Raw genomic sequence first — 21,868 nt, forward strand, 5'->3', positions numbered from 1 at the left:
TCCAAGCACGCGTCGACCTATTTCCGTTGATTAACAACGAGTCACCTCGAGGACCTCCTTATAGTGTTGAAAGAATAGCGGATCGGTCACACGACCTTGTTCACATTCAACACAACCTAATGTATGTATAAAGTACGGTGAAACCTTTGTTATCCGTACTAATACGAAGACACGACGTTGTAGATAAAAGGATCGTTGAATAAAAGAATGCGCTCACCTCCCCGACAGTGATCATTCTATGTTTCAAGGGTAGCGCAAAGAAACAATCGCAACGAACGATAATCTACAATGAAACAATTTTCGTGGAGAATTTAAGTTTCAATTTGTTCTTTTTTTTTTGTTTAATCATGATCAACTGCGGAGTTCAACTGCGTAAAATTACGTTCTCTTCGTCGATTATTCAACAGTAAGCTACCGTTCCGATGTCATAAATCGATCGAAGACTTTTATTTATTAAACGTCAAAGTAATGGTTATTCGAGCGCGAAAATGATTGATCAACATCAAAGACGTACGAGAATTAAACGTTTCTGATTCGCGAAGCAATTTTATAACACAAGGTGTTAACAGTTTCTCTTTTAATTAATTTTTTGGTATTTCAGACCGCGCAATATTTTTACATATTTTCTGGATCAATCGCGCGGTAGAACATATTTAATTTGCGTTCGTCTTTGATATTATTCGAGGTTTTCGTGCTCGAATAACCATTACTTTGATGTTTTAAATTCTAATAACTCTCGATATTATATATTATTGTTAATATTACCGTGCTCTCGTTGCTACAGTTGCGTTGAATGATTCAACTTGGATCTCATTACTGTTTATGAATATGGTGCGAGTTTTGGTTACCATCAGCTTTGGATAGTGGAACGTATTATGACGTAGAATATTCGCACAATGAAGATTCGACTGTAGATTCGAGAGAAAATTTACAACATGTTAGAAAAATTTGCTCGAACGTTCTCTTCAACCCTTTGTATAATAACACACTTGAGCTTGTACCTCTATCTTCTATCCCGATCACGCCTTTCTCTCTTATCATACTTTAATCTCGCATTATCTGAAATTCATGCTTGGTTTTCTCCATCCAAAGCAGAGCTAACAAAAAAACCACCCAAAAGATTTTGCATCTCAATGTAACCGAAACCGATTACCAAGAGATAAATTCAAGGTTCTCGTGAGATAAATTCATTGCTCGTGAGTGCAATAAAACAAGCTCGTTTCAAGGTTTTCAGTTCTGGATCAACAAACACGTAGACACCGTTCCAATCTTTGTTACAGAATACTGTATCGAAGAATTATGAAAGAATTAACAGCCCGTAGACACTATTGAAATAGTGAAGAAATATATATAGAAAAGAATCACCAGGAAAATGTAGTTGTCGAAATAATTATTTTTAGACTGAAAAATAATTTACTCGTTCATATACAGAGGACGTTTTTTTTTTAATCGAATGGCAGTGAATTGATGCTTCGTTGATGTAATAAAAGACCGATGTCATGGAAAGTTTGCGTGTTTGGAGAACGAGAGAGAAATTGATATAAAATAATTGTCACTCGTAGCTTGCAACCATTTGCCAGCCTCTCTCTCGAAAAATGTGCACGTTCACTTTGATGTTAATAGAGATTCGAGTATTATCCGAGTTTCCTCTACACCGGGGGTCGAGGTTCACATAATTCGGGGTAATTTAAATCGCGACATTTTTGTTTCCGCCCGTTCGCCGGAAAAACCAGCTGGCCAATGCAGGTGTTAACAACGTTAATGGCAGATTCGAAATTATCTCTCTGTCTACGGTTTCGCGATCGTAAAAAGGCGACACAGAAATTGCGCAACTGCCAAACCCCTCCTATAATGCATTCAATTGTTTCCTGTATATTTTTAATAAGCTTATTCGCGTTAGCTCCAGGCTTTTATGCACGATGAATAAATTGTTGAAAATAATTCAACAAAAATCGTTTTCCATCGTTGTCGTGGCTAAACAGAGAGCAAGGAACAATTCTATTTTATTCATCAAAATTAATAGTATTACGATTCTGCGTACTCGCGAATCATATAGAGATTTAACAAATACAGGAGTTTGTAACGGGTCGAACGAGAAATGAAATTTTGTCACTAATTGAAGGTGGAGATTCAAGCTGACGAAATAATTCGATTTATTTATACGCGACAGGTAGGAAGAACGCTCAATTCGAACGATTCTCATTTTGTCGAAACGTTGGACAAAATCTTGTTACATTTTGCCTTTCCATGGATACCGTCTGTATAAAACAAATACTAGATCGAGTCAATATCCGTGCTCGCAGCAATTACTAGATTCTCGCTTCCATGTTACAGAAACCAATATTTGCTGTGTAGAGCCCTGAATCAATGCCGAATTAATTAAATTCTTACAATTAAAGATCCATGAAACGGAACAATAAGTAACGATCGATTTTTGTTACGTTTATCGCCCGACTCGATCGAATTCTTTTCATTATGAATCATAAATAAATGAATCTTTAAACCTCGCCGAACCACGTCTGGATCATTTCGGATTTTCTTTCTCTAACTGCAAGTTTCTCTCTTCGTTCCTCTCTTGAATTAAAAAAGATACCGTAAAATAATAAAAGTTTCGAAATATCTGTGCTAGGTCGAACCACGGGTCTGTTCGGACCCAGTGGTTGTGTCCCGCGTTAAAACGTTTGTATTTCACGAGGTTAAGTAACTTCGATTCACGGAACCAACAACCGAAATGTAGATAACATGGATCGTCGTTTAAAGTTCAGCCGCGAGGAATCTTTTTCATGCGCGAAACGTCGTCGTCGAGTTTTCGACCAAAATGTACGTATTCCACGTGCAATACAAAGGGAACTCGGAAGATCGAACGTCATCTGCATACTCGATGTGCGAACGGTGCACCGTGGACTGCAACGCAAACCGTGAGAAGAACATTCTTCGTCTGTTCGTGACGGAAAGTACATAATGAAGAGCAGTTTCGTTGACAGAAATTTTTTTGTCACATTCCCGATTGCCCTGTTCTTCTATCACGAAAGCGGTGTACACGTTTCACGGCGTCGATGTTAAACACCGGGTATCCGTTCAATTAACCAGGCTGGGGATAATTTTGTAAATTACTTAAAAATTACTTTGTAAAGCCAATCCCTGTTGGTGGAAAGATTTAACGTAATCTCGACGTTGAAAGCGATCGCCGATACGGTAATTTAAAAAGTAAGGATTATCACTTCGAGGCGTCAAATTTCTCAATTTCTACCGATAGTTAAGTAAGCTGCTGTGTATACAGAAGAACGATGGTTAATAGCGAAATTACAATTGGCGAAACGAGGCAACGGGAGACGAGGAAATACGAAAATGTACGAATTGATTGGGAGGAATAACGAGACAGTTCTTTAACGAACATTGTTTATGTACCGAATATTTTCGAATATTGTAATTGCATCGTTCCCCACATTCTCCGTTTTATTACATTTCGAGCGTGCTGCCAGTGTATCGCTCTCGAAATATTCTCGTACTCCAGTTTTTCGATTATCGTAACCCTCTTCCGTTATGTAGCATTTTAATAAAAGGATTGTTTACTCTAATTAGTTCCTTTAATCGAAACACGATCTGTTACTTCTTGAACCGCGTTATCAAAATCCTGTAAACTCCGCGATTCGTAAATCGATCATTTTTCAAACATTCAAGTTTCTGATTGGCAAATAATTTTCCGCGCGAATTTTTTTAATAAAATGGACAGAATATCGTAAGAATTGTTGCGCAACTTCCAGACACGCGTTTACTTATTAACACCTATCCTACTTCCACGAGTTCCATCGTCCCCCAAAGTTTCTATACATAATTTATCGCGTCCTGTATACATACAAATTTTCCAATACTTTGCACGATTCGCGTAACTATGCAGACGAACGAAGCAATACGTAGAAATTTAAAATACGGCTGCACCCGTATATCGAAAATATAGGCGTATTTGTTTTTGCACTTACAAAGCAAACACCGGGGTACTTTTACGTGGTAGTGTACATTGACCAATAACTACGATAAAAAAAAAGGGGGAAACTTTATCACGATCACCCACACGTGCACAGGTCCTTTATAAGACGTCGAGCGTTATGGCGAACGTACGAGGGTCCTGTAATTAACCATTTTTCTCAATGGAACGAAGCACCGATAAAAATCAAAAGGCAACAGCTCTGGTAACGCGGCTCGTTGAAACAACGAATACACACTGGTATGCAGCCTGACATTGCAATTACGTTATTTCTGCGAAATCGATTCTACGAACGATAACAATAAGAACGTCGAAAAAAGAACAATCTGACCGTGAATCAAATCTACCACAGATTTTCTTCTGCGTGGAATTAACCTTAATACAATTTTTCGAATACGACCTATTCAGTTCCGATTACTTTTTCGACAATTACGCGAACGCTTGGATTATTCTGTTTTTGATATTTTCGCGTACACAGAAGCGGCACGATACAATATTAAGTACGCGCGAGGGAACACAGTATTTTTGTATTTTATTTCAGAAACATATTAAATGCGCTAAATGCTTCGTCTTGAAAATAGTGCAAAATAATACGAGTTCCTCTAAACAACTTAAAAGACTTTACTTTTTAATTTACATACAAGAATTTTTCATTAATTTTGGATTTTTTCCCATAAATTAATAATGTGTTATTAACACTGAATCTCTAATGCGTTGTATGTTAAATTAAGAATATTCTATCAATGTTGTACGTTCACTGCTGTGTATTACGCTAAAAACTTTTTATCATTGTTGGACATTTACCGATAAATATAAAATTGAAAACTTATTCGTAATTCGAAGTCGTAATGTTTAACTACTTTTTGTTTTATTTAAAATTAGATACATTTCGTTTAATTCGTTCTTATAAATCGGTATTGTCGCTTCTAAGAGACTGTCGAAATAAACGGTGACTCTAGAGCCTATACAGGGTGTTCCAATCGTCACCGGTCGATTTGAATTTCGCGTTATTCTTAAAACGTCGAACCGATTGATCTAAAACTTGACACGTGTCGTCTAGATAGATGGGAAATTAATCGTGGAAAAGTACACGGTGAAAGAACGCGAGAAAATTATTCAAACGTATTACGAAGAATCGCTAACGATTCGAAAAATTCGTAATCACATCATACCGTCACATATAACCGATACCAGGATGTTACCAGAAAAAAAAGTGTCCTGTAAAAATAGTCGAATAAACGGTTCGTTTAAAGTTATACCAAAAATACTAAATCATAACGAACTTCCTCTTAGTAAATTATAGCGCGTAAATAAGTTTATAATATTTATGTGATCCGTTTATGCGCATTGTGTTTACTAATTGACGTCACTGAAATCGATAGATGTAAATGGACTTAGGTTGTATAATTAACCAATAGTTACCAGTAAACTAGTTACCAGTTTTCAAATCTACCTAGTAAACGCAACGCGCGTAAACAAATTACACGAATACCATTGACATATTTATACGTTATAATCTACCACGAAGAAATTCGTCGTAATTTCTTACCTTTTTATAATGTTTCACCCAAACATATATCGAACTATGTTCATAGGACTTCTTTTTCTTATTTCTACTCGTAGAAAATCCTGATACCGGTTGACCGGTATTGTTTGTGTTAAATCTCCCCCACTCTACGTACGATTATCTTCAGTAACGATGTAAAATGAACAGTTCAATCTAAACACGAGTCATTTTCGAACGTCGAAACGGAAAACGTACTCTGATGGACAGAACTTACGCAGCGGGTTAATATTCATCGAAATCCGAGTAAACACATCGTCGATTCCGTTGCTCGAAAAATTAATTTTAATAAAAATACCGAGCAATTGGTGAGAATCACGGTCGCGAATTGTTATCGATAAAACAAACGTCCATAAAAGCATTCGTCGTTGATTTGAACGTAAACCCCCTTTCTCATCCCTGTTGTCTGTTTAACCGGTCGTTTCCAACACACCCAGCGGCAACGAGGAAAAACAGCTGAGACGCATTATGCAGTCGTGATACCGTGTATCGTTTTCACGCTCATCGGTTTAATCGTTTTAAGTTATTCATCGCGAATTATACCGGCGTGCCTCCTGGCGCGTTAAAAATACCTCGCGTAGCCGTTTCGTCGGTCGTAAAAACACGACCTCTCGAGAGAGCGGCGCAATTAACCCCCTTCAACGATACCCCGACCCTTATTCATTTCGCTCCCCTCTCGTCCCCTTTGTACGCTTCATCGTTGTCGCCGCTGCCCTAGGTTTACGCGGGGGAGGTTAACCAACGATTTATATCGTCGCGACGAGAAGAATCCGCGCGAAAGCAGCGTTCACCGGTTTCAGCTCGGGACGAAGACAACGAACGGGGTGAACTTCCGCCTCGAAACACCGAGAAGCACCCAAGGTTCACGCCTACATCTCCATTGATCCGAAGATCGCGAACTATAAATGTCTCCGGTATATGACTCGGTATATAACTAACCTTTGCTGTTACGCGAGTCGACGAGTAACTCAAGAGCTTTTGTTTATATTCTCTGACCACCGTATGCTTATCCCCGATGCAATTGTGTTCAATTCCAAGAACGAAAATAACCCTACCGCGAACATCTTTGCAATTGCTGGCGTTAAGTCCGTAATACGTACAGAGGGATGAAAGAAAGGTTTCAAGAGTTCGAGGTTTTAGAGTATTTTACAAAGTGTCCGATCAACGTAAGTCCTACGATCGATCCTTTGGGCGTAGAATTGATTTCTCTTAATATTTACGAGCATTCGATATCGTGGGTATCTACAGGAATTGATTCACCGAGAGTATATCGGTTCAAGGTTATCTACACGGGATCACTGATATCGACAAAGATTGCATACTTCGTCGATAATATAAACTTATCTTGTCATGGTAGATGTTCGGTATGTCCTCCTTCCATTTGAATGCACATCTCGCGTCTTCGCGTTACGTTACATTTTTGATGGATTGTGTTATATTTGCCTCTATGAGTGATCTTTGTTGATACAAGTGGTCTCGTGTCGACAACCTTGAGCCGATACTTCGAAACCTTTTCCTTCGTTTACGTTCGAGTCACTGCAAAGAAACTCACGTACGATATCGAATCGTTCGTAAGTAACGAGCTAATTTTACACGAAAAGGATTTTTTATTCCTCTCGATGGGTATTACGAGATTCTGAATTCTTGATCCCTTTTTTCACCCTCCTATGTACACGTCCAAAAGTGAACAATCTTGCAACTACCGGAGACTGGATTCTAGGGTTCTTATCTATCCTTGTTCATTCGAGTATAACGAGAAAATTATATATTTTAAATCGGACCACCCAATAATAATGGATACTAGGAGATAAACATTTCACACTTCATGATCCACCGACCAATAGTATTATAAACGCAAACCTTGATACTCATGAGCGCCACGACGCGAAATTTCACATATATGCATTTATATCGGTCATTGATGATTCGAATCTAACAAGAATACTAATTATTCCAAATCAAACTCCCTGGTGAATATAGATTCTAGAAGGTAGACACTTTTACAATTCATGATCTACCGACCAATAGTGTTATAAACGCAAATCTTGATACTCATGAGCGCCACGACGCGAAACTTCACATATATGCATTTATATCGGTCATTGATGATTCGAATCTAACAAGAATACTAATTATTCCAAATCAAACTCCCTGGTGAATAAAGATTGTAGAAGGTAGACAGTTTTAGAGTTCATAACCTAGCAATCGATAGGGTTGTAGACGCAAATCTCGATACTCGTGAGCGCTTCGACGAGAAACTATACTCAAGGTATAGACACCTTGGATACTCCGAGTCGGACAGATAGTTCGCGCGAGCAGTCGCGAATCGAGCGCGAACGACCATTCGCGATCGCATCTGTCACGCGAGAGATGAAATTCTCGTGCACGCAAAGCAATTAATCTTGCAATAAAGAACCGGGTTTACCGCGAGCCTTTGTGCGCGGTCCGTTTTCGTAAATGATTCGCGTTTAATTAACAACCGATGTCCTGTCCGAGACACGCGACGCGACGAACAAAAGCACGGCGAAACGTCCGCAGCTGGAAGCTACATTCGAACTATCCGGCAACGATACTTCAGCCGCGGCGACTCAAAAACACCCGAATAAAGGCACGGGCACACAGATCGCCGCTGCATTTGATCTTCGAATAATTGTACCAGCTCGGTGATCCGATGATACCCGCGTATCTGCGCTTTTGATACGTCCACCGGTCGTTTTCACCAACCTTTAATCTCCAACGGAAATTCAATTCTCGTCATAACTCTCGTAGAAGTAAGCTTCTGTATCACCGCGTAAAAGTGAATGGTGGAAATGTATGGGTCGTTATAAATCACTGTTAATTCACGACGAGAGAAAAATGTACGAATCGGGGTCAAGGAATCCAACGTTACGTTCTGTTTCAAGGCGAATAATTAATACCGACCCGGTTCTCCTCGACTTCTCGTTTATTATCTTCGTGTAATTATTTCGATTCTATTTATGAATTTCCGTTAAGCCGGAAAGGTGAATTCTGGTAACGAGATTTAACGAAAGAAACGATTCACCGCGCAACGTTTAACACTTCTTCGAGGTATTGTACACAGCGTATCGTGAAAATACAACGAATCGGTCGAAACCATTCGCGATATGAAAGAAGCGGCAAGGCGAATTTGAATTTGAATGACTCGCGATGCATCGGTTAACTGCATTGCCGTTAAGCGTTCACGGGCATGCGCGGAATTCCACGTTTTCGTTGAACGAAATTGTATAGTTTTTAATAAATAAACGACGCGTTCTTCTACACCTTCCAAGGAAACGTTTAATGTTTCGCAGGAACGTTATTCTGGAATAGTGTTCTAATTTCAAATTCACAGAGCGTTGCTCTTAAACCGGCGTCTAGACACTTTCCCGTTAAGAACGAAGAATTGCGCTGAAAAATATCATTTTCCATTTAATACGAATGTGTAACTTTATTTGCTCACATAAATATACAGTGCGTTACGAAAATCGGTCTCGTATTTTGACTGGCTGTTATTTTGATACAACGAGGCGTAGTCATTTACTGTTTTACAATTACGAAGCAGACACGTGAACGATTTATTTATTTACGGTTCACACGATACGCGATACGGTACAATTCTGAATTACAGATGTCAAAGCCGTTTGATATCGAGCAACGATAACTCGAATCCATCCAACGTAACAGCACCAATTCTTTTCTTCGAGGTTTCTTGAAAAGCAAATTCTACCCTATTAAACTCTAGAGCAATTGAAAGAAAATATACACCAGGAAATTAGAAGTTTTACACGACATTTTGAAGCGCATTATATACGATATTTTTAAAATTTTCGAGGAAAAACAACTGAATGGGTTTGTGATCTTTTTCAGTGTTGAAAAAAATTATACGGAAATCTGGAGCCACGATTATTCTAGCGAGAAGTAATTAATCCTTTTGTAATTGAATCAATATTAATTAACTTCCCACGATCGTCGCATCCAATAACGTTTTTGAAGCTCCAAAGTTAAATAACGGGATTTTAATACCGAGCGCAATACGTAGACGCTGAAAGCACAAATACAATTGACGATGAATGCTTTCTCACGCTAAGCGCAGATGTATATAATTGAGTTTCTTAATTAAGTTAATATAAGAACCTTTTCAATATCAATGAAAGTGACTTTATTACGAGACATTTTACAATGCCGTGAATGAAACTAAGATTTCTCGAAATTTAAATTGAAATTAAATTATAATTAAAATTCAAGATTATTACAGTTTATATTGAAATCGTATTAAACATAAATTGAAACATAGATCGAATTGAATTGAATTTAAAACTTAATTCGACCAACGTTTAAATTTTATTACAACTCGAGAACTCAGATCGAGTCTTGAACCATCCGTGTCGAAATTAATATTCAAGTCTCGGGAAATTATGAACACTTAACTAAACGTTTGTCAGTTTATATGAAACAGTGCGGTTTACGAACGCTGATTTTTAAACGATATAAGAAAATATCGTAATGCGAACCGACTATTCGGTATAAATTTATAATATCAATTTATTCGTGCAACGTAACTTTGCACCCAACGTGCAAATTGTATTTGTAATAATATTTATTTCAGGCCGCAGTGTACGCGGACATAATTTGCAATTCTTAATATTATTGCGCCGAGACAATGGCAATGAAGTATTTAGAACTCTTGTAACGAAGTCAAATTAAACTACAACTGAATATTAATAAATGTAAATTTTGACTTCGATGCAAAATTACAAAATTGAAATTCCACGCTGCGGTAATTGTTGTTGAACTCGATCCAGAAATTTGAATTTATACAGTTTCAATTGATGTAGGTCAGGCTCAATAACAGCCAACTAGTATCACGCGTTTGCTATTACCATTATACACTGTTTCTAAATTATTAGTACTGTTATCATCTGACCAAGAGTTAAAAATACGAATAAATGTAACGTACCATCTTCGTGCATCGTTCGTTTAAACAATACTCGGTTGTGAACATTTTAAAAGCGATCTATTTCGAATGTTTCGAAGCTGATACCATTAGGCTAGTAATTGCTAACACGATTCTCGATAAACATTGTTTTGCAAATGAAGTAGCATCGTTTTCGAAACGGTTTCGGTCAAAGATACACAAACGAGTGTTGCGCGACACGGAGAGGGAATCGATACTCGATTGTCTCCCCATCGAATGGTTTCGAGACGATTATGAAAACCATGGTGGTCGATCGGTACTTTGTAGCACCAACGGTGCCGATATTATTAATTCATTCGTGCGAATGTCCCTATTGTTCAAAGGAGCCAAAATTTCCGTTTGCCAAAATTCTGAAATATATTTACGAATTTCGTGGAAATTCTACGTTCCTAATAACACAGTAATAGTTTTCACCGAGAACGCAATTACTCGTTTTTGAAACTCACTCGTTGAATTTCCCGCGAAACAATTTTACTGTAATATTTCATTTTATCTCATTGCGTTGGGACTTCTACGCGAAACATATTCAACCCGTAACAAGCAGCAATTTTCGGAGGAAAAGCACTTAACCACAAAAATTGCATACGACTCTTTACCGAATTTTTTTCTCCTGCATCTATGTTTAATTCGTTACTTTTGCGGAAAAGAACACATTCCAGTAAAGAACGTAACGTCTGTCGATTCTAACGGACAAAATTGATTTGAAAAAGAATAGCGAAAGAAATTTACATTTATTTGAATAGAATCCAAATCTCTTGGGAAGAAATAAAAATTCCGGTACGAAAGTATCCGGAAATTGTTGAAATACAAACTTATTGTATAAGATATTTGAACCACTGAATAACAAGCAGAGAATCTTAAGTAAGAAAGATAATTTCGCGAACTTCGTAGCAGATGAGAGATAAGTTCATCTCCATATTATTCGACACAAGTGTAGTGGTATTTCCAAGAGCTCTACTGTTGTAAATAAAATTCATGCCGTTATATAAACACAAGGTGACTCAAGGAGAAACATTATCCGAAATATCTCGTTATTTATCGATTTGATCAAAAAACCTTTCATACGTAATAAATTGTATTCAATGGGGCTCGTTAAACGAATACCATTTTAATATTTTATGTCTTATACTTTCAGAGATATCAAGTTGACCTTAAGTTTTTTAAACGACATCACGTATTGATCAATGAATTCGTCTTTTCATTCGCTTCGACGTAGCGCTAAAAAAAAAAAAAAAAAATAGTATACAGTGTCGTTTAAAAAAAGACCACCTTGATATTTTCCAAATATAAAAGAAAGTCCTCTGAAATCGCAAGGTTAGTGTTTGTATTAAACGAAAACAATTCCCTACCTTAAGTACGAAACATTTTTCCGAATTTCGAGAAAGGTATCCGTAGAACATTTATAGAGATCCTTTACGAAACGTTTCAACATTCCGATTTCAACTTAGCTCCGTTATCCGAGCGCTAAGAAAACTAACGAACAGGGACGTTAAAATCTTAATTTTGCAATCTCGTAAAGCATCAAGCTTCGGTTATCGTTGGTATAATTGGAGTGTATTTCTAAATACTCGCGAGAACGTTGGAGAAGTAAAGTAATCTGAAGCGGAAATCGCAATTCCCGTCACGTATCTAAAGGAAAAGTTCCAAGAAGTAAGTAGCACTTCCGCGAATCGATAGAGACATTTTTTCCGATCAAGGAGACACAGGGCGACATTTATAGAAAGTATAATATCGTACCTCCTTCTCGTATAATACGTACATTTTCACGGAATCCCCACTTTGACAATTTTGGATCGGTGATATTCAAAGATCATAGCGACTTTGATGTAACACGGCAACGATAAACTAGTTACGAACACGATAATTATCCTGTTTGAACTCGACACACTCTCCGCGACACCGGAACGCTATAGTCGAGCCTGGTGGCTCCTCCTCTATCCGAAAACGCGCTCTAAATTCTCTCGATATTATTTTCTTCTCGTCATTCTAAATATCTCCCGCGTATAGCGGGGAAATTCGGATATTTTCGTATTACGGCTAATACCCTAATAATTCGTGCGCGGTTCGTTTGCTAAATAACACCGGCTTATTTTAGCGAATTATGATTTACGTTGGTGTAATCTAGCGATAATCGCTTGGCAATGTAAACAGTCCACGTTCGTTTCGTCGGTTAATTTTCGCGGAGTACGTACAACGATAAAGAAAATAAATTGGTTTTTCATTTACAGCAGAGATTCGGATACAATGTCCTAATAGTTCTCGTGTTAAAATATTCACCCGACCGTTCTTGTCGGTTCGTTTTCGCGGAGTACGTACAACGATCAAACGAATAAATTAGTTTTTTAATTCGCAGCAGAGATTTCGATGTAATATTCTAACGTCATCGTGTCAAAATATTTACCGAGCTTCGCGTAACAACTTCAGAAAGAGAATTTATTAAAAATGATTACTCTCGAATATCAACTAGGACAAAATGTTTCGATTCAGGAACGCCTTACTCCGAGATTTGTAACAGAACTACGAGAAAACAAAGTTACACAGAGGTGAACACGAAGAGTGAAATATTATAGAAGCTCGTACCACAGAACGCCTTAAAACGTACACTACAAATTAGTCCTTCCCCCGAGGAGTACTTGAATGAGATATTAGTACAATGTCCGTTTGTTTGTTCCGTTGTTAAATATGTAATTATATCGTGAAACATTAGTACGGCACCTTGATGCGTTAAAGTTTGTTCGTTACGTTGCTGAATACCTAGCTGTTTCGCAATATCGCTCACTTTTATTAAACAGAATACTTTTCATCGAATCATACCGGGTTATCGCGTAACCAGACACGTTTTCTTGGAATTGTACGTACCCTTACTAATTCGTTCGTTTAGTTTGTACGAGTATTAATTCGATTAATTGAACTATGCCTCGTCCATGTACAATCGAATTAACGTACACGTGCTTCTCTATTTAAAACAAGAAAACACGTTTAATATTCGAAACAAAGAAAAAGAAAAAGAAAATTTTTGGTACAGAAAAATTACTACGAATTTCCTCTGCAAACGCGCGCACATACACGTAAACACCTCACGGTCACTCCGATTGGTACACAAATTCCTCGAGCTCGTGTTTCCAAACATCTCGATTGCTTGAATGCTCGAAAAACATTGATCACTCGTGAAATAATATTCCTCGTTCGCTTGAAAAGTAACTGAAACTTTCTTCCGTTCGTACAACCTTCGTCGGCTTGTCAGTCGGTGTTTGCGCAACGAGAAATTGGAGTTTGTCAAGACGTTACGTTTCCAAAAACAACACCCTTGAGACTCAATCCCTTTGTCTCAAGTTCAACGACAAAAGGGTTCACCGAACAACGCCCGAGAAATTTTGGATCAAAGTGTTTCGTTTAAGGCGAACACCGGATAGCGATGTCAAAGCATGTGATCTCGAGTAGGAAAAGTGGCTCGAAAATTGAACGATACCGGGTTCACGAGAGGCATCTGTAACGAAATAATCAGTTGAGTTAGATTTAACACTACGGCAAAGGTAGATTAATGGCGGAACATTCCCCCGAACGGGAAACGGAATTACTTTTCCTTGTTGCCGTATAAAAGTTCTTTTCTACGTGTCGTGGATGACAAACGAAGTCTGCAACAATGGAAGTACGCGTTGGAAGAAAATTCGAAGGCTCGGGTTCCTTCCAATCCGATCGAGGACGCAGTGATTAAACCGAAATGACAAGAAATAGCACTTAAAGTCTCGATAACGCGATACGATCGACGATGGAGAAAAGATCCTAGAATTTGTTCATAATTTAACGCGAACTTCGTGAAAATGGAAATTATGGAAGAACGAGGAATTCATCGGACGCGGAGCTTAAGTTTCCCGGAATAATTCAGCAACGATCGAACAAGGGAGACTCGCGTCAAATACAATTTCAACGCGGAAATTGAAATATTCGTAAAAACAGAAATAAGCGTAAAATACGAAACATCTCCGTACAACGTTCGAAAGGTGTGATTTACGTAAAAAAACACGGTCCCATTTCGAATAATAAGTACAAACCCGGGTTGCGATAAAACAAAAATTATACCGGAAGTAACCTGCATCGCAGGATTCGATTTTTCTCGTCATCGATTCTACCGATACAACTTGTTCCAGTTTCGAGAATCACACTGCACAATACGTATATAAATTCTACCCATTGATCTTCCAATTCGTACTATATCACCAATCGATGTATCATTCTTTTCTTATAATTAACAATTTATTGACTTTATTAGAAAGTAAAGTCTCGAAACGATTTTCGACTTACTTTCGCATCGTGAACTCGGTTTTCGACACTCGTTTGAATAACAGCAAAAATGTCGGGAGTGTTGGAAAAAAGAACGATCAATTTCGAATTTGTTTGCGAGAAAAGAAGTAAAATTATATTCGCCGATAAACAACTATTACACAACTGTTGCGTTTCACCGTCGTTGCAAGGTAGGTAGAAATCTCTTCGTAGCTTTCACGTGTCTAACTTTCCGTTTCTTTTTCATTATTTTCCCGATCTTGGAAGAGAATTTCCCTACGGAGAAGATTTGCTTCGATAAAGTATAAAAAGCCACGCGGTGTAGAGTTAATGGCACGTTGGATAACGTAAGCAGTCGAGGGTTAATAGACGCGAAAGTTTCTTGCCCGATTGGCTCGTATTTAAATCACAGTTTCCATTGAAGCGGTCGAAACGACTCGAATCGCGGTAGAAAGAACCGACCGGCAAAAAATCGGGGGTAAAATTAATGGTCGCGGAAGATCGTGGAAAGTTTCGGGGGTTCGAGAAGCAAAAATTCCATTAGGACTCGAGTTCGAGCCAAGTTGGACACTGGGAGATCGTTTCCGTTCAGTTTTTCATCGGGATTCCGAACTCGTTCGGGGCAGCGTTATCGAGCACTCTCGCTTCTTCCGCGCGGCGAGTCGAGCTTTGTCTCTGATGCGACGCGATGCGACGCGTAATCGCGCCGCGGCTCGTTTCGCTCGTTCGTGGCCAGATATCCATTCCGCGAACGAAATCGAGCGCGTTACGAGAAATCTGTACAACGAGCCCCGTCGAGGTGTCACGATTCTTTTTTTTCTATTTTTTTTTTTTTCTTTTTTTTTTCACCCCCGATCGTGTCATCCCCGCCACTTCCGTGAAACGGTGGCTCGTAGAGGCGCGGTTAACCTCGACACGCGACCGTGTCACGGGCTACCAATGATTTACCGTGGCGAAACTGTACTCTTTTCTACAGTTGTCGCTCTATCTCTACAGCATTCGTTTCGATCCGATACGAGAGTTTCCCGTATTCGAACAGATTCGACGGTTAAACTCGACGAGCTTTTTCACGCAGAGAGCAAATTCGATCGTTCGTTGTCACAACCCGAACGATTCAACGAATATAAGATTTGAACGGTGGAGTAAAAAATAAGCTCGGAATATGTGTCGTAACGAAAGCTTCGCGCGAAGTTCACGTCAAAAGAGACATACGAATGGTATTACTTTCTGTAAAAATACGTTAAAACTGGCCGCGTTTGTCGCTATACATACATGCACGACGATCGAGTATTAAACGATGCAAAAGCGATGCAAAAACAATGCACGTCATAGGCAATATCGCGTGTTCCAACAATACCAAATACACTGCTTATAAATCGAGAATGTCGGTTTTACGCAACACACCGAGGCGCTTAAAAACACCTCTGCAATCACCGAACGTTAATCCCATTGAGTATTTATAGGATCATCTGGAGCACGAAATTGGAGATCATATTTTATACAGAGAAAATTTTCAAACGTATCTCGTAGCGGATTGGAGCAATATTATTCCCAGTGTTGCAACTTTGACAATTCTGTGACTAGGAGGTTCGCTACGATCGTAAAGACGAAAGAAAACTTTAACCGGTATCAAGTATCGTACGAATACTTGTTACGGGTTTAGTTTTTTCAGTTTGTAAAGTATCGTTGATATTTTTGCGAAAAAGTATTTTTTTTTTTTTGTAGAAACACGCTATGTTTTCTACGAACTACGAGAAACGCGTAGAAATGTTCGGTATCGCGATTCCTCTTTAAATAAATAAATTCCGTACGAATACTTTTTACAATTATAGCGGTCGTAACTTCGATGAAAGTTTCCGGGAATTTAATAAATTCCTTTTCGAATAAATAAATTCCGTACGAATACTTTTTACAATTATAACGGTTGTAACTTCAGTAAAAGTTTCCGGGTATTTGATAAATTCCTTTTCGAATAAATAAATTCCGTACGAATACTGTTTACAATTATAGCGGTTGTAACCTCAATGAAAGGTTCCGGGTACTCGATAAATTCCTTTTCAAATGAATAAATTTGGCACGAATACTGTTTAAATTTATAACGGTTGTAACTTCAATGAAAGTTTTCCGATACTTAAACGATTCCTTTTCAAATAAATAAATTCGGTAGGAATACTTTTTAGTATTCGTTGTAAGTTGAATGAAAGTTGCCCGATACTTAACAGAAATCGGTAAACGTCGAGAAGCTTGCAAAACCGGAATCCCTGTGACGTCGATAAAAATGAAAAAAGTCGACGGTACGAAACGCGCGGTTCGCTGCTCGAGCGCCATTCTATCGAGCCAATCTCGGATTGGATAGCGACTCGGGAGAAGAAACGGGTAATGTTTGTTAAACGATGCTGATCCACCGATCGTCTAAATCTTCGCGAACCAGGAAAATTCATGCCAAAATCTGGTTCGCATCCCAAAAAGTTAACGTTGGCCGGTGTCCCATGACCAGTGTTACGCGTCCAACGTTCGAAAAACGAGACGAATTCGTCGCTGCGGGATCACGTGATCCGCAATTAAATTTCTTTTGGAAAAAGTCGACGCAGGAACAACCAGCACGGAACAACGGAAAGGTTTCATCGTTCTTCGACACAATGCGCAACCACGCGTTTCCTATACATCGTAAAATTTCAGCGAGCTCCGACGCGGAACCGCAACAGATTCGGAAACTTTTGAATAAATTGTTCGAAAATTCATCGGAGGCAATGCGCGTGAATTCCGTACAAATCGGATCGAATATGTCGTAAAGTACGAGTATTTCGATCGAAACAACCGATGGATAAAATCGCGGCTCGAGAAAACGGTGTTTTCGATTTACTTCGTACTCGTGGTACACGGAGGACTGTTCTCGTTGAAAGAAAAAAAATACCGTAGTTATAACACATTTGCTCGTAATCTCTCAAACTCGAATTGATTAGAAATACACTTTGGTGTTATCGAAAGGAAAGAAAAATTTATTTTGTACTCGCGGTACACGGAGAAACACATGGAGCGTTACTCTCGTTAAGAAAGAGACCTATACTTGTGCTTGAAGCACATTTACTCGTAATCTCGCAAATCCGAATTGATTAAAAATACACTTTGGTGTTATCGAAAGAAAAAAGAAATTTATTTTGTACTCGTGGTACACGGAGAAACACATGGAGCGTTACTCTCGTTAAGAAAGAGACCTATACTTGTGCTTGGAACACATTTGCTCCTAATCTCGCAAATCCGAATTGATTACGAATACACTTTGGTGTTATCGAAAGAAAAAAGAAATTTATTTTGTACTCGTGGTACACGGAGAAACACATGGAGCGTTACTCTCGTTAAGAAAGAGACCTATACTTGTGCTTGGAACACATTTGCTCCTAATCTCGCAAATCCGAATTGATTACAAATACACTTTGGTGTTATCGAAGAAAAGAAAAATTTACGTCGCGCGTTTTGATCCGACGTGTTGGACGACTGGTTCGGTTACGGAAGAGATCGCGTGTTCGAAGCGATGAAGCGAGTTCAGTTGGAGTAATTCTCAGATACGGCGTTTTAAATTTTCGGATAACACTTTCCCTCGTGGACACCTGTTTGTGCGTCGAAACATTCGGTCACTCGAATTTACGATACCCGCAAGAGCCAGATTTTGACCATTTGCCGGTCGGCTGCATTCTCTCGGGACGCGGCGATAAACGCCCTCGAGGAAAACAAACGTCTGAGTTCACTCGATCGAAAACGAAAAGGTGAAACTTGTAAATAAACAGTCGGTTTCCGTACCTCGAGCGAGCTCCCTCGATCACCGACTACGGTTTATCGCGAATTACGAACGGTTATTGAAAATTCATCGGAAAGAAGATTTTAAGGAGCGCGCGAATTTTTGGAGAAATTGATCTCGATACTAGGAACGCCTCGATCCTCGTCGACGAGCGGATACGCGCCGCGAAGAGGATCGAGCGCGTTCAGACGAGTCTACGTTACGTCGACGGAAATCGCGCACGAGTGCACGGAAACTTTAGCTAGCTCGCTCGCTCGCTTGCTCGCTCGCGCTTAACCTTTCCGCTCTGCGTCGACCGCAACGCGCGCGATACCGTCTGACCGCGATCGCGCGACTCCGACGGTTCTTGGCAACACGCGAAAACCGCTAGGAAAACTTCCGAGGGCAAATGGGAATTTTATCGCGGATGAATCGGAAGAACGCTTCCGATCAGTCGTAACTCGCGGAGTCGCAAAGACGAGAGACTGTTTCGTCGTCGCTCGCCCCGAAGAATACTTCGAACGGTCTTCATCGTGGATCCTCTCCATCGCGTGTTCTTCACCAATCGAGGTTTCTCGAAAAACTACAGTGTCCCTTTCGACGATTCTCCAGAAAAGCTAGTGTCCCATTTTTATGAAATTTCGCGGCAAGAAACATTCGCGATCCATTTATATTTGCACGATTCTTTATTCGAATTTCGACGGTTCGGGGAAACTTCGAGCGAGAGTCCCTTTTCAAAATTTGCCAAAAAAGGCGGTGTCCCTTTTTCGCGAAAGTTCGCGACTCGTTTGTACTCGTACGATTCTTAATGTTTCGAGTTGCAACCGTTTGGAGAAACTTCGAGCGGGAGTTCCTTTTCAACGTTCTCCAAAAAATACGGTGTCCCTTTTCGCAAAAGTTCGCGACGAGAAACCCTTTCGATCCGTTTATATTTGCACGATTCTTAATGATTCGAGTTTCGAAGGTTGGGAGAAGTTTCGAGCGGTAGTCTGTTTAAAAAATTTCGCAAAAAGGACCATGTCCCTTTCGGAGTAAATCTCGCGTCCCGTTTGTATTCGCAGTATTCTCAACGTTTGGAGTTTCAAGAGTTCGGATGGACTTCGGGCGGGAGCGACGACGCGAGGCGAGGCGACGCGAGGCGGTGATTTCGTCGATCGGAGCGGAAAGTGACTCGCGGTGCGAATCGTTCGCGGGTCAATTTTCGACGCGCAAAAGCACCAAAGGTGTCACTCACGAAACCGTCGGACACGTACGTTCCATCCGTGGACTCGGTCGTCGACTGAACGTTCCTCTCGTGTTGTAACGGTGAACACCGCGTGGTGGAACGTCACTGGAAATTTCAATGTCGCGCGACGCGACGCGACGCGACGCGACGCGGCGATATACGCGAAACGAACGAACACGTCGATGAGGGTCCCGAGGATGCGACACACGCACGACGAACAAGCAACACCTCGAGGCGCGGGAGGCCAGTCGCGAAACGCGAACCAAACCCAACTGAAGTGCGATGTTTCCGTACCCGCGACCGCGCCCCCGCCAACCCCCTCCTCGCCCGATTAAAACCACCCGCGCACGCGTTCCGCTCCGGAACTCGGCTACGGGGTTGCCCCGCTCTTCTTCGGGACGGTGTTCTCGCTCGACACTTCCCTACGGTTGAATTTTTGGCTACTCGAAAGGGAAAACCCTTGCCGCGAGTCCGCGACCGGACACCGCTCGCGCGAAGATTTCTAATTTATGGGGAGGCGTGTCGCGTCCCTGGCTGTTTCATTTCCTGAAGATCCAGACGGATTTCCGGGAACGACCGGGGTAGATGTGCTCGACAGAGGAAGGAATCGGGTTACGGAACACGGAGATTTGCTGAATTTGTATTATTCATGGTACTCGTATTCCGTTCAACCGAGTCTTGCTTACGGTAGTCCGCGAAAGTATTTATATCTTGCTCCCAATCTCCATCGTTAACGAATAATACAGTCACTTCTCGACTTACGACCGGGTTCGGTTCGGAACTATCGTTATCTTCGGTAACGAAACTAGAGACGCACGCCATCGATCGCAGGGACGATCGATCGCCGAAAGGGTGCGAGATGTACTGGGGTGTTCGGTGAGTTTTGTCGTCGAATGTAGTACTCCTCAATGTAGTACCGGTTACTACAATTATTTATAATTTGATAAATTATTCCATATACATCGTACACGTATAATAGGTTATTGCACGTGCAGTTATTACACATTAAATACGAAAACGTATTCCAAACTATCGAGTTGTTCGGAAAGTCGTTTCGTTTTTTTTTTTTTTTTGTGAGAATGAAACACGATTTTTTCAGAGTGTATAAACATTTTATTAAATTATATATTCTCCATTTTGGAAAACGAAATCACTTTCCCAACAACCCAATATAATAGATTGTTCGATAAATTTGATCGTTCAACATATTCCAAACTATTGAGTTGTTTGGAAAGTCATATCGTTTTTCATTTGGTGAAAATGAAACACGATTTTTTTAGAGCGTATAAACATTTTATTAAATTATATATTCTCTATTTTGGAAAACGAAATCACTTTCCCAACAACCCGATATAATAGGTTGTTGAATAAGTTTTGTCGTTCGTTAAACTTATCGAACACCCTATTTTACTTTGGAATATGTTTTCGTATTTAATGTGTTATAACTATACGTGCAACAACCTATTATATGTGTACGATATACGTGGAATAATTTGTTAAATTATAAATAATTGTAGTACCGTAATTTTTGCTCAGTGTAGATTTAAGAAAACGTAGAAAGCTTCCTTCTTCGAAAGGAAAGACAGCGTTGGTACCATAGTCGTGTTATTTACCGTTATCCAGGTATCGTCAAAGTATTAATTACGCGGTATAATCTATTAAATTATGAATAATTTATATTAATTATATTTTATTTTAAGTATTGTAAGTAAAGAGTAAAAAGTATTAAAGTAAAAATAAAGTATCAATTACGCGGTATAATTTATTAAGTCGTGAATAATTAATACTTCGACGATAGCTGGATAACGGTAAGTAACGTGACCATGATACAACTTTTTGCAAGGTTTCACGACTCTCGGCTCAACACTGCTTTTCCTTACGAAAAAAGGAAAGACCTTTACTCGCTTTCCCTCGTTCCCACCACACAACATCTTGCACCCTCCCTCGTTGCTCGCCAAATTCCGCTAACCGCACACACGAGCTGCCAGTTGTCAACCATCTTTTCGTTGGACCTGCTCCGACCCTTGCCGACCCCTATTTCCTCATTTATTACCCACTTTCGG

The 21,868-nt window shown here is 39.8% G+C and overlaps 1 protein-coding gene across 1 annotated transcript in view; it reads right to left on the reverse strand.

The window, feature by feature from the left end:
- The window catches only part of Nmdar2 (glutamate ionotropic receptor NMDA type subunit 2), a 390,479-nt gene extending 370,510 nt beyond the window's left edge, over positions 1–19,969 (reverse strand). The window contains exon 1 of the mRNA XM_076314368.1: positions 19,834–19,969. The gene's annotated coding sequence lies outside the window, so the exon portion shown is untranslated. The remainder of the gene's footprint in view (positions 1–19,833) is intronic.
- Between the last annotated feature and the right edge of the window lie 1,899 nt (positions 19,970–21,868).

This window comes from Ptiloglossa arizonensis, chromosome 6 (genome assembly GCF_051014685.1).
Source record: "Ptiloglossa arizonensis isolate GNS036 chromosome 6, iyPtiAriz1_principal, whole genome shotgun sequence".
NCBI classification, from domain to species: Eukaryota; Metazoa; Arthropoda; class Insecta; order Hymenoptera; family Colletidae; genus Ptiloglossa; species Ptiloglossa arizonensis.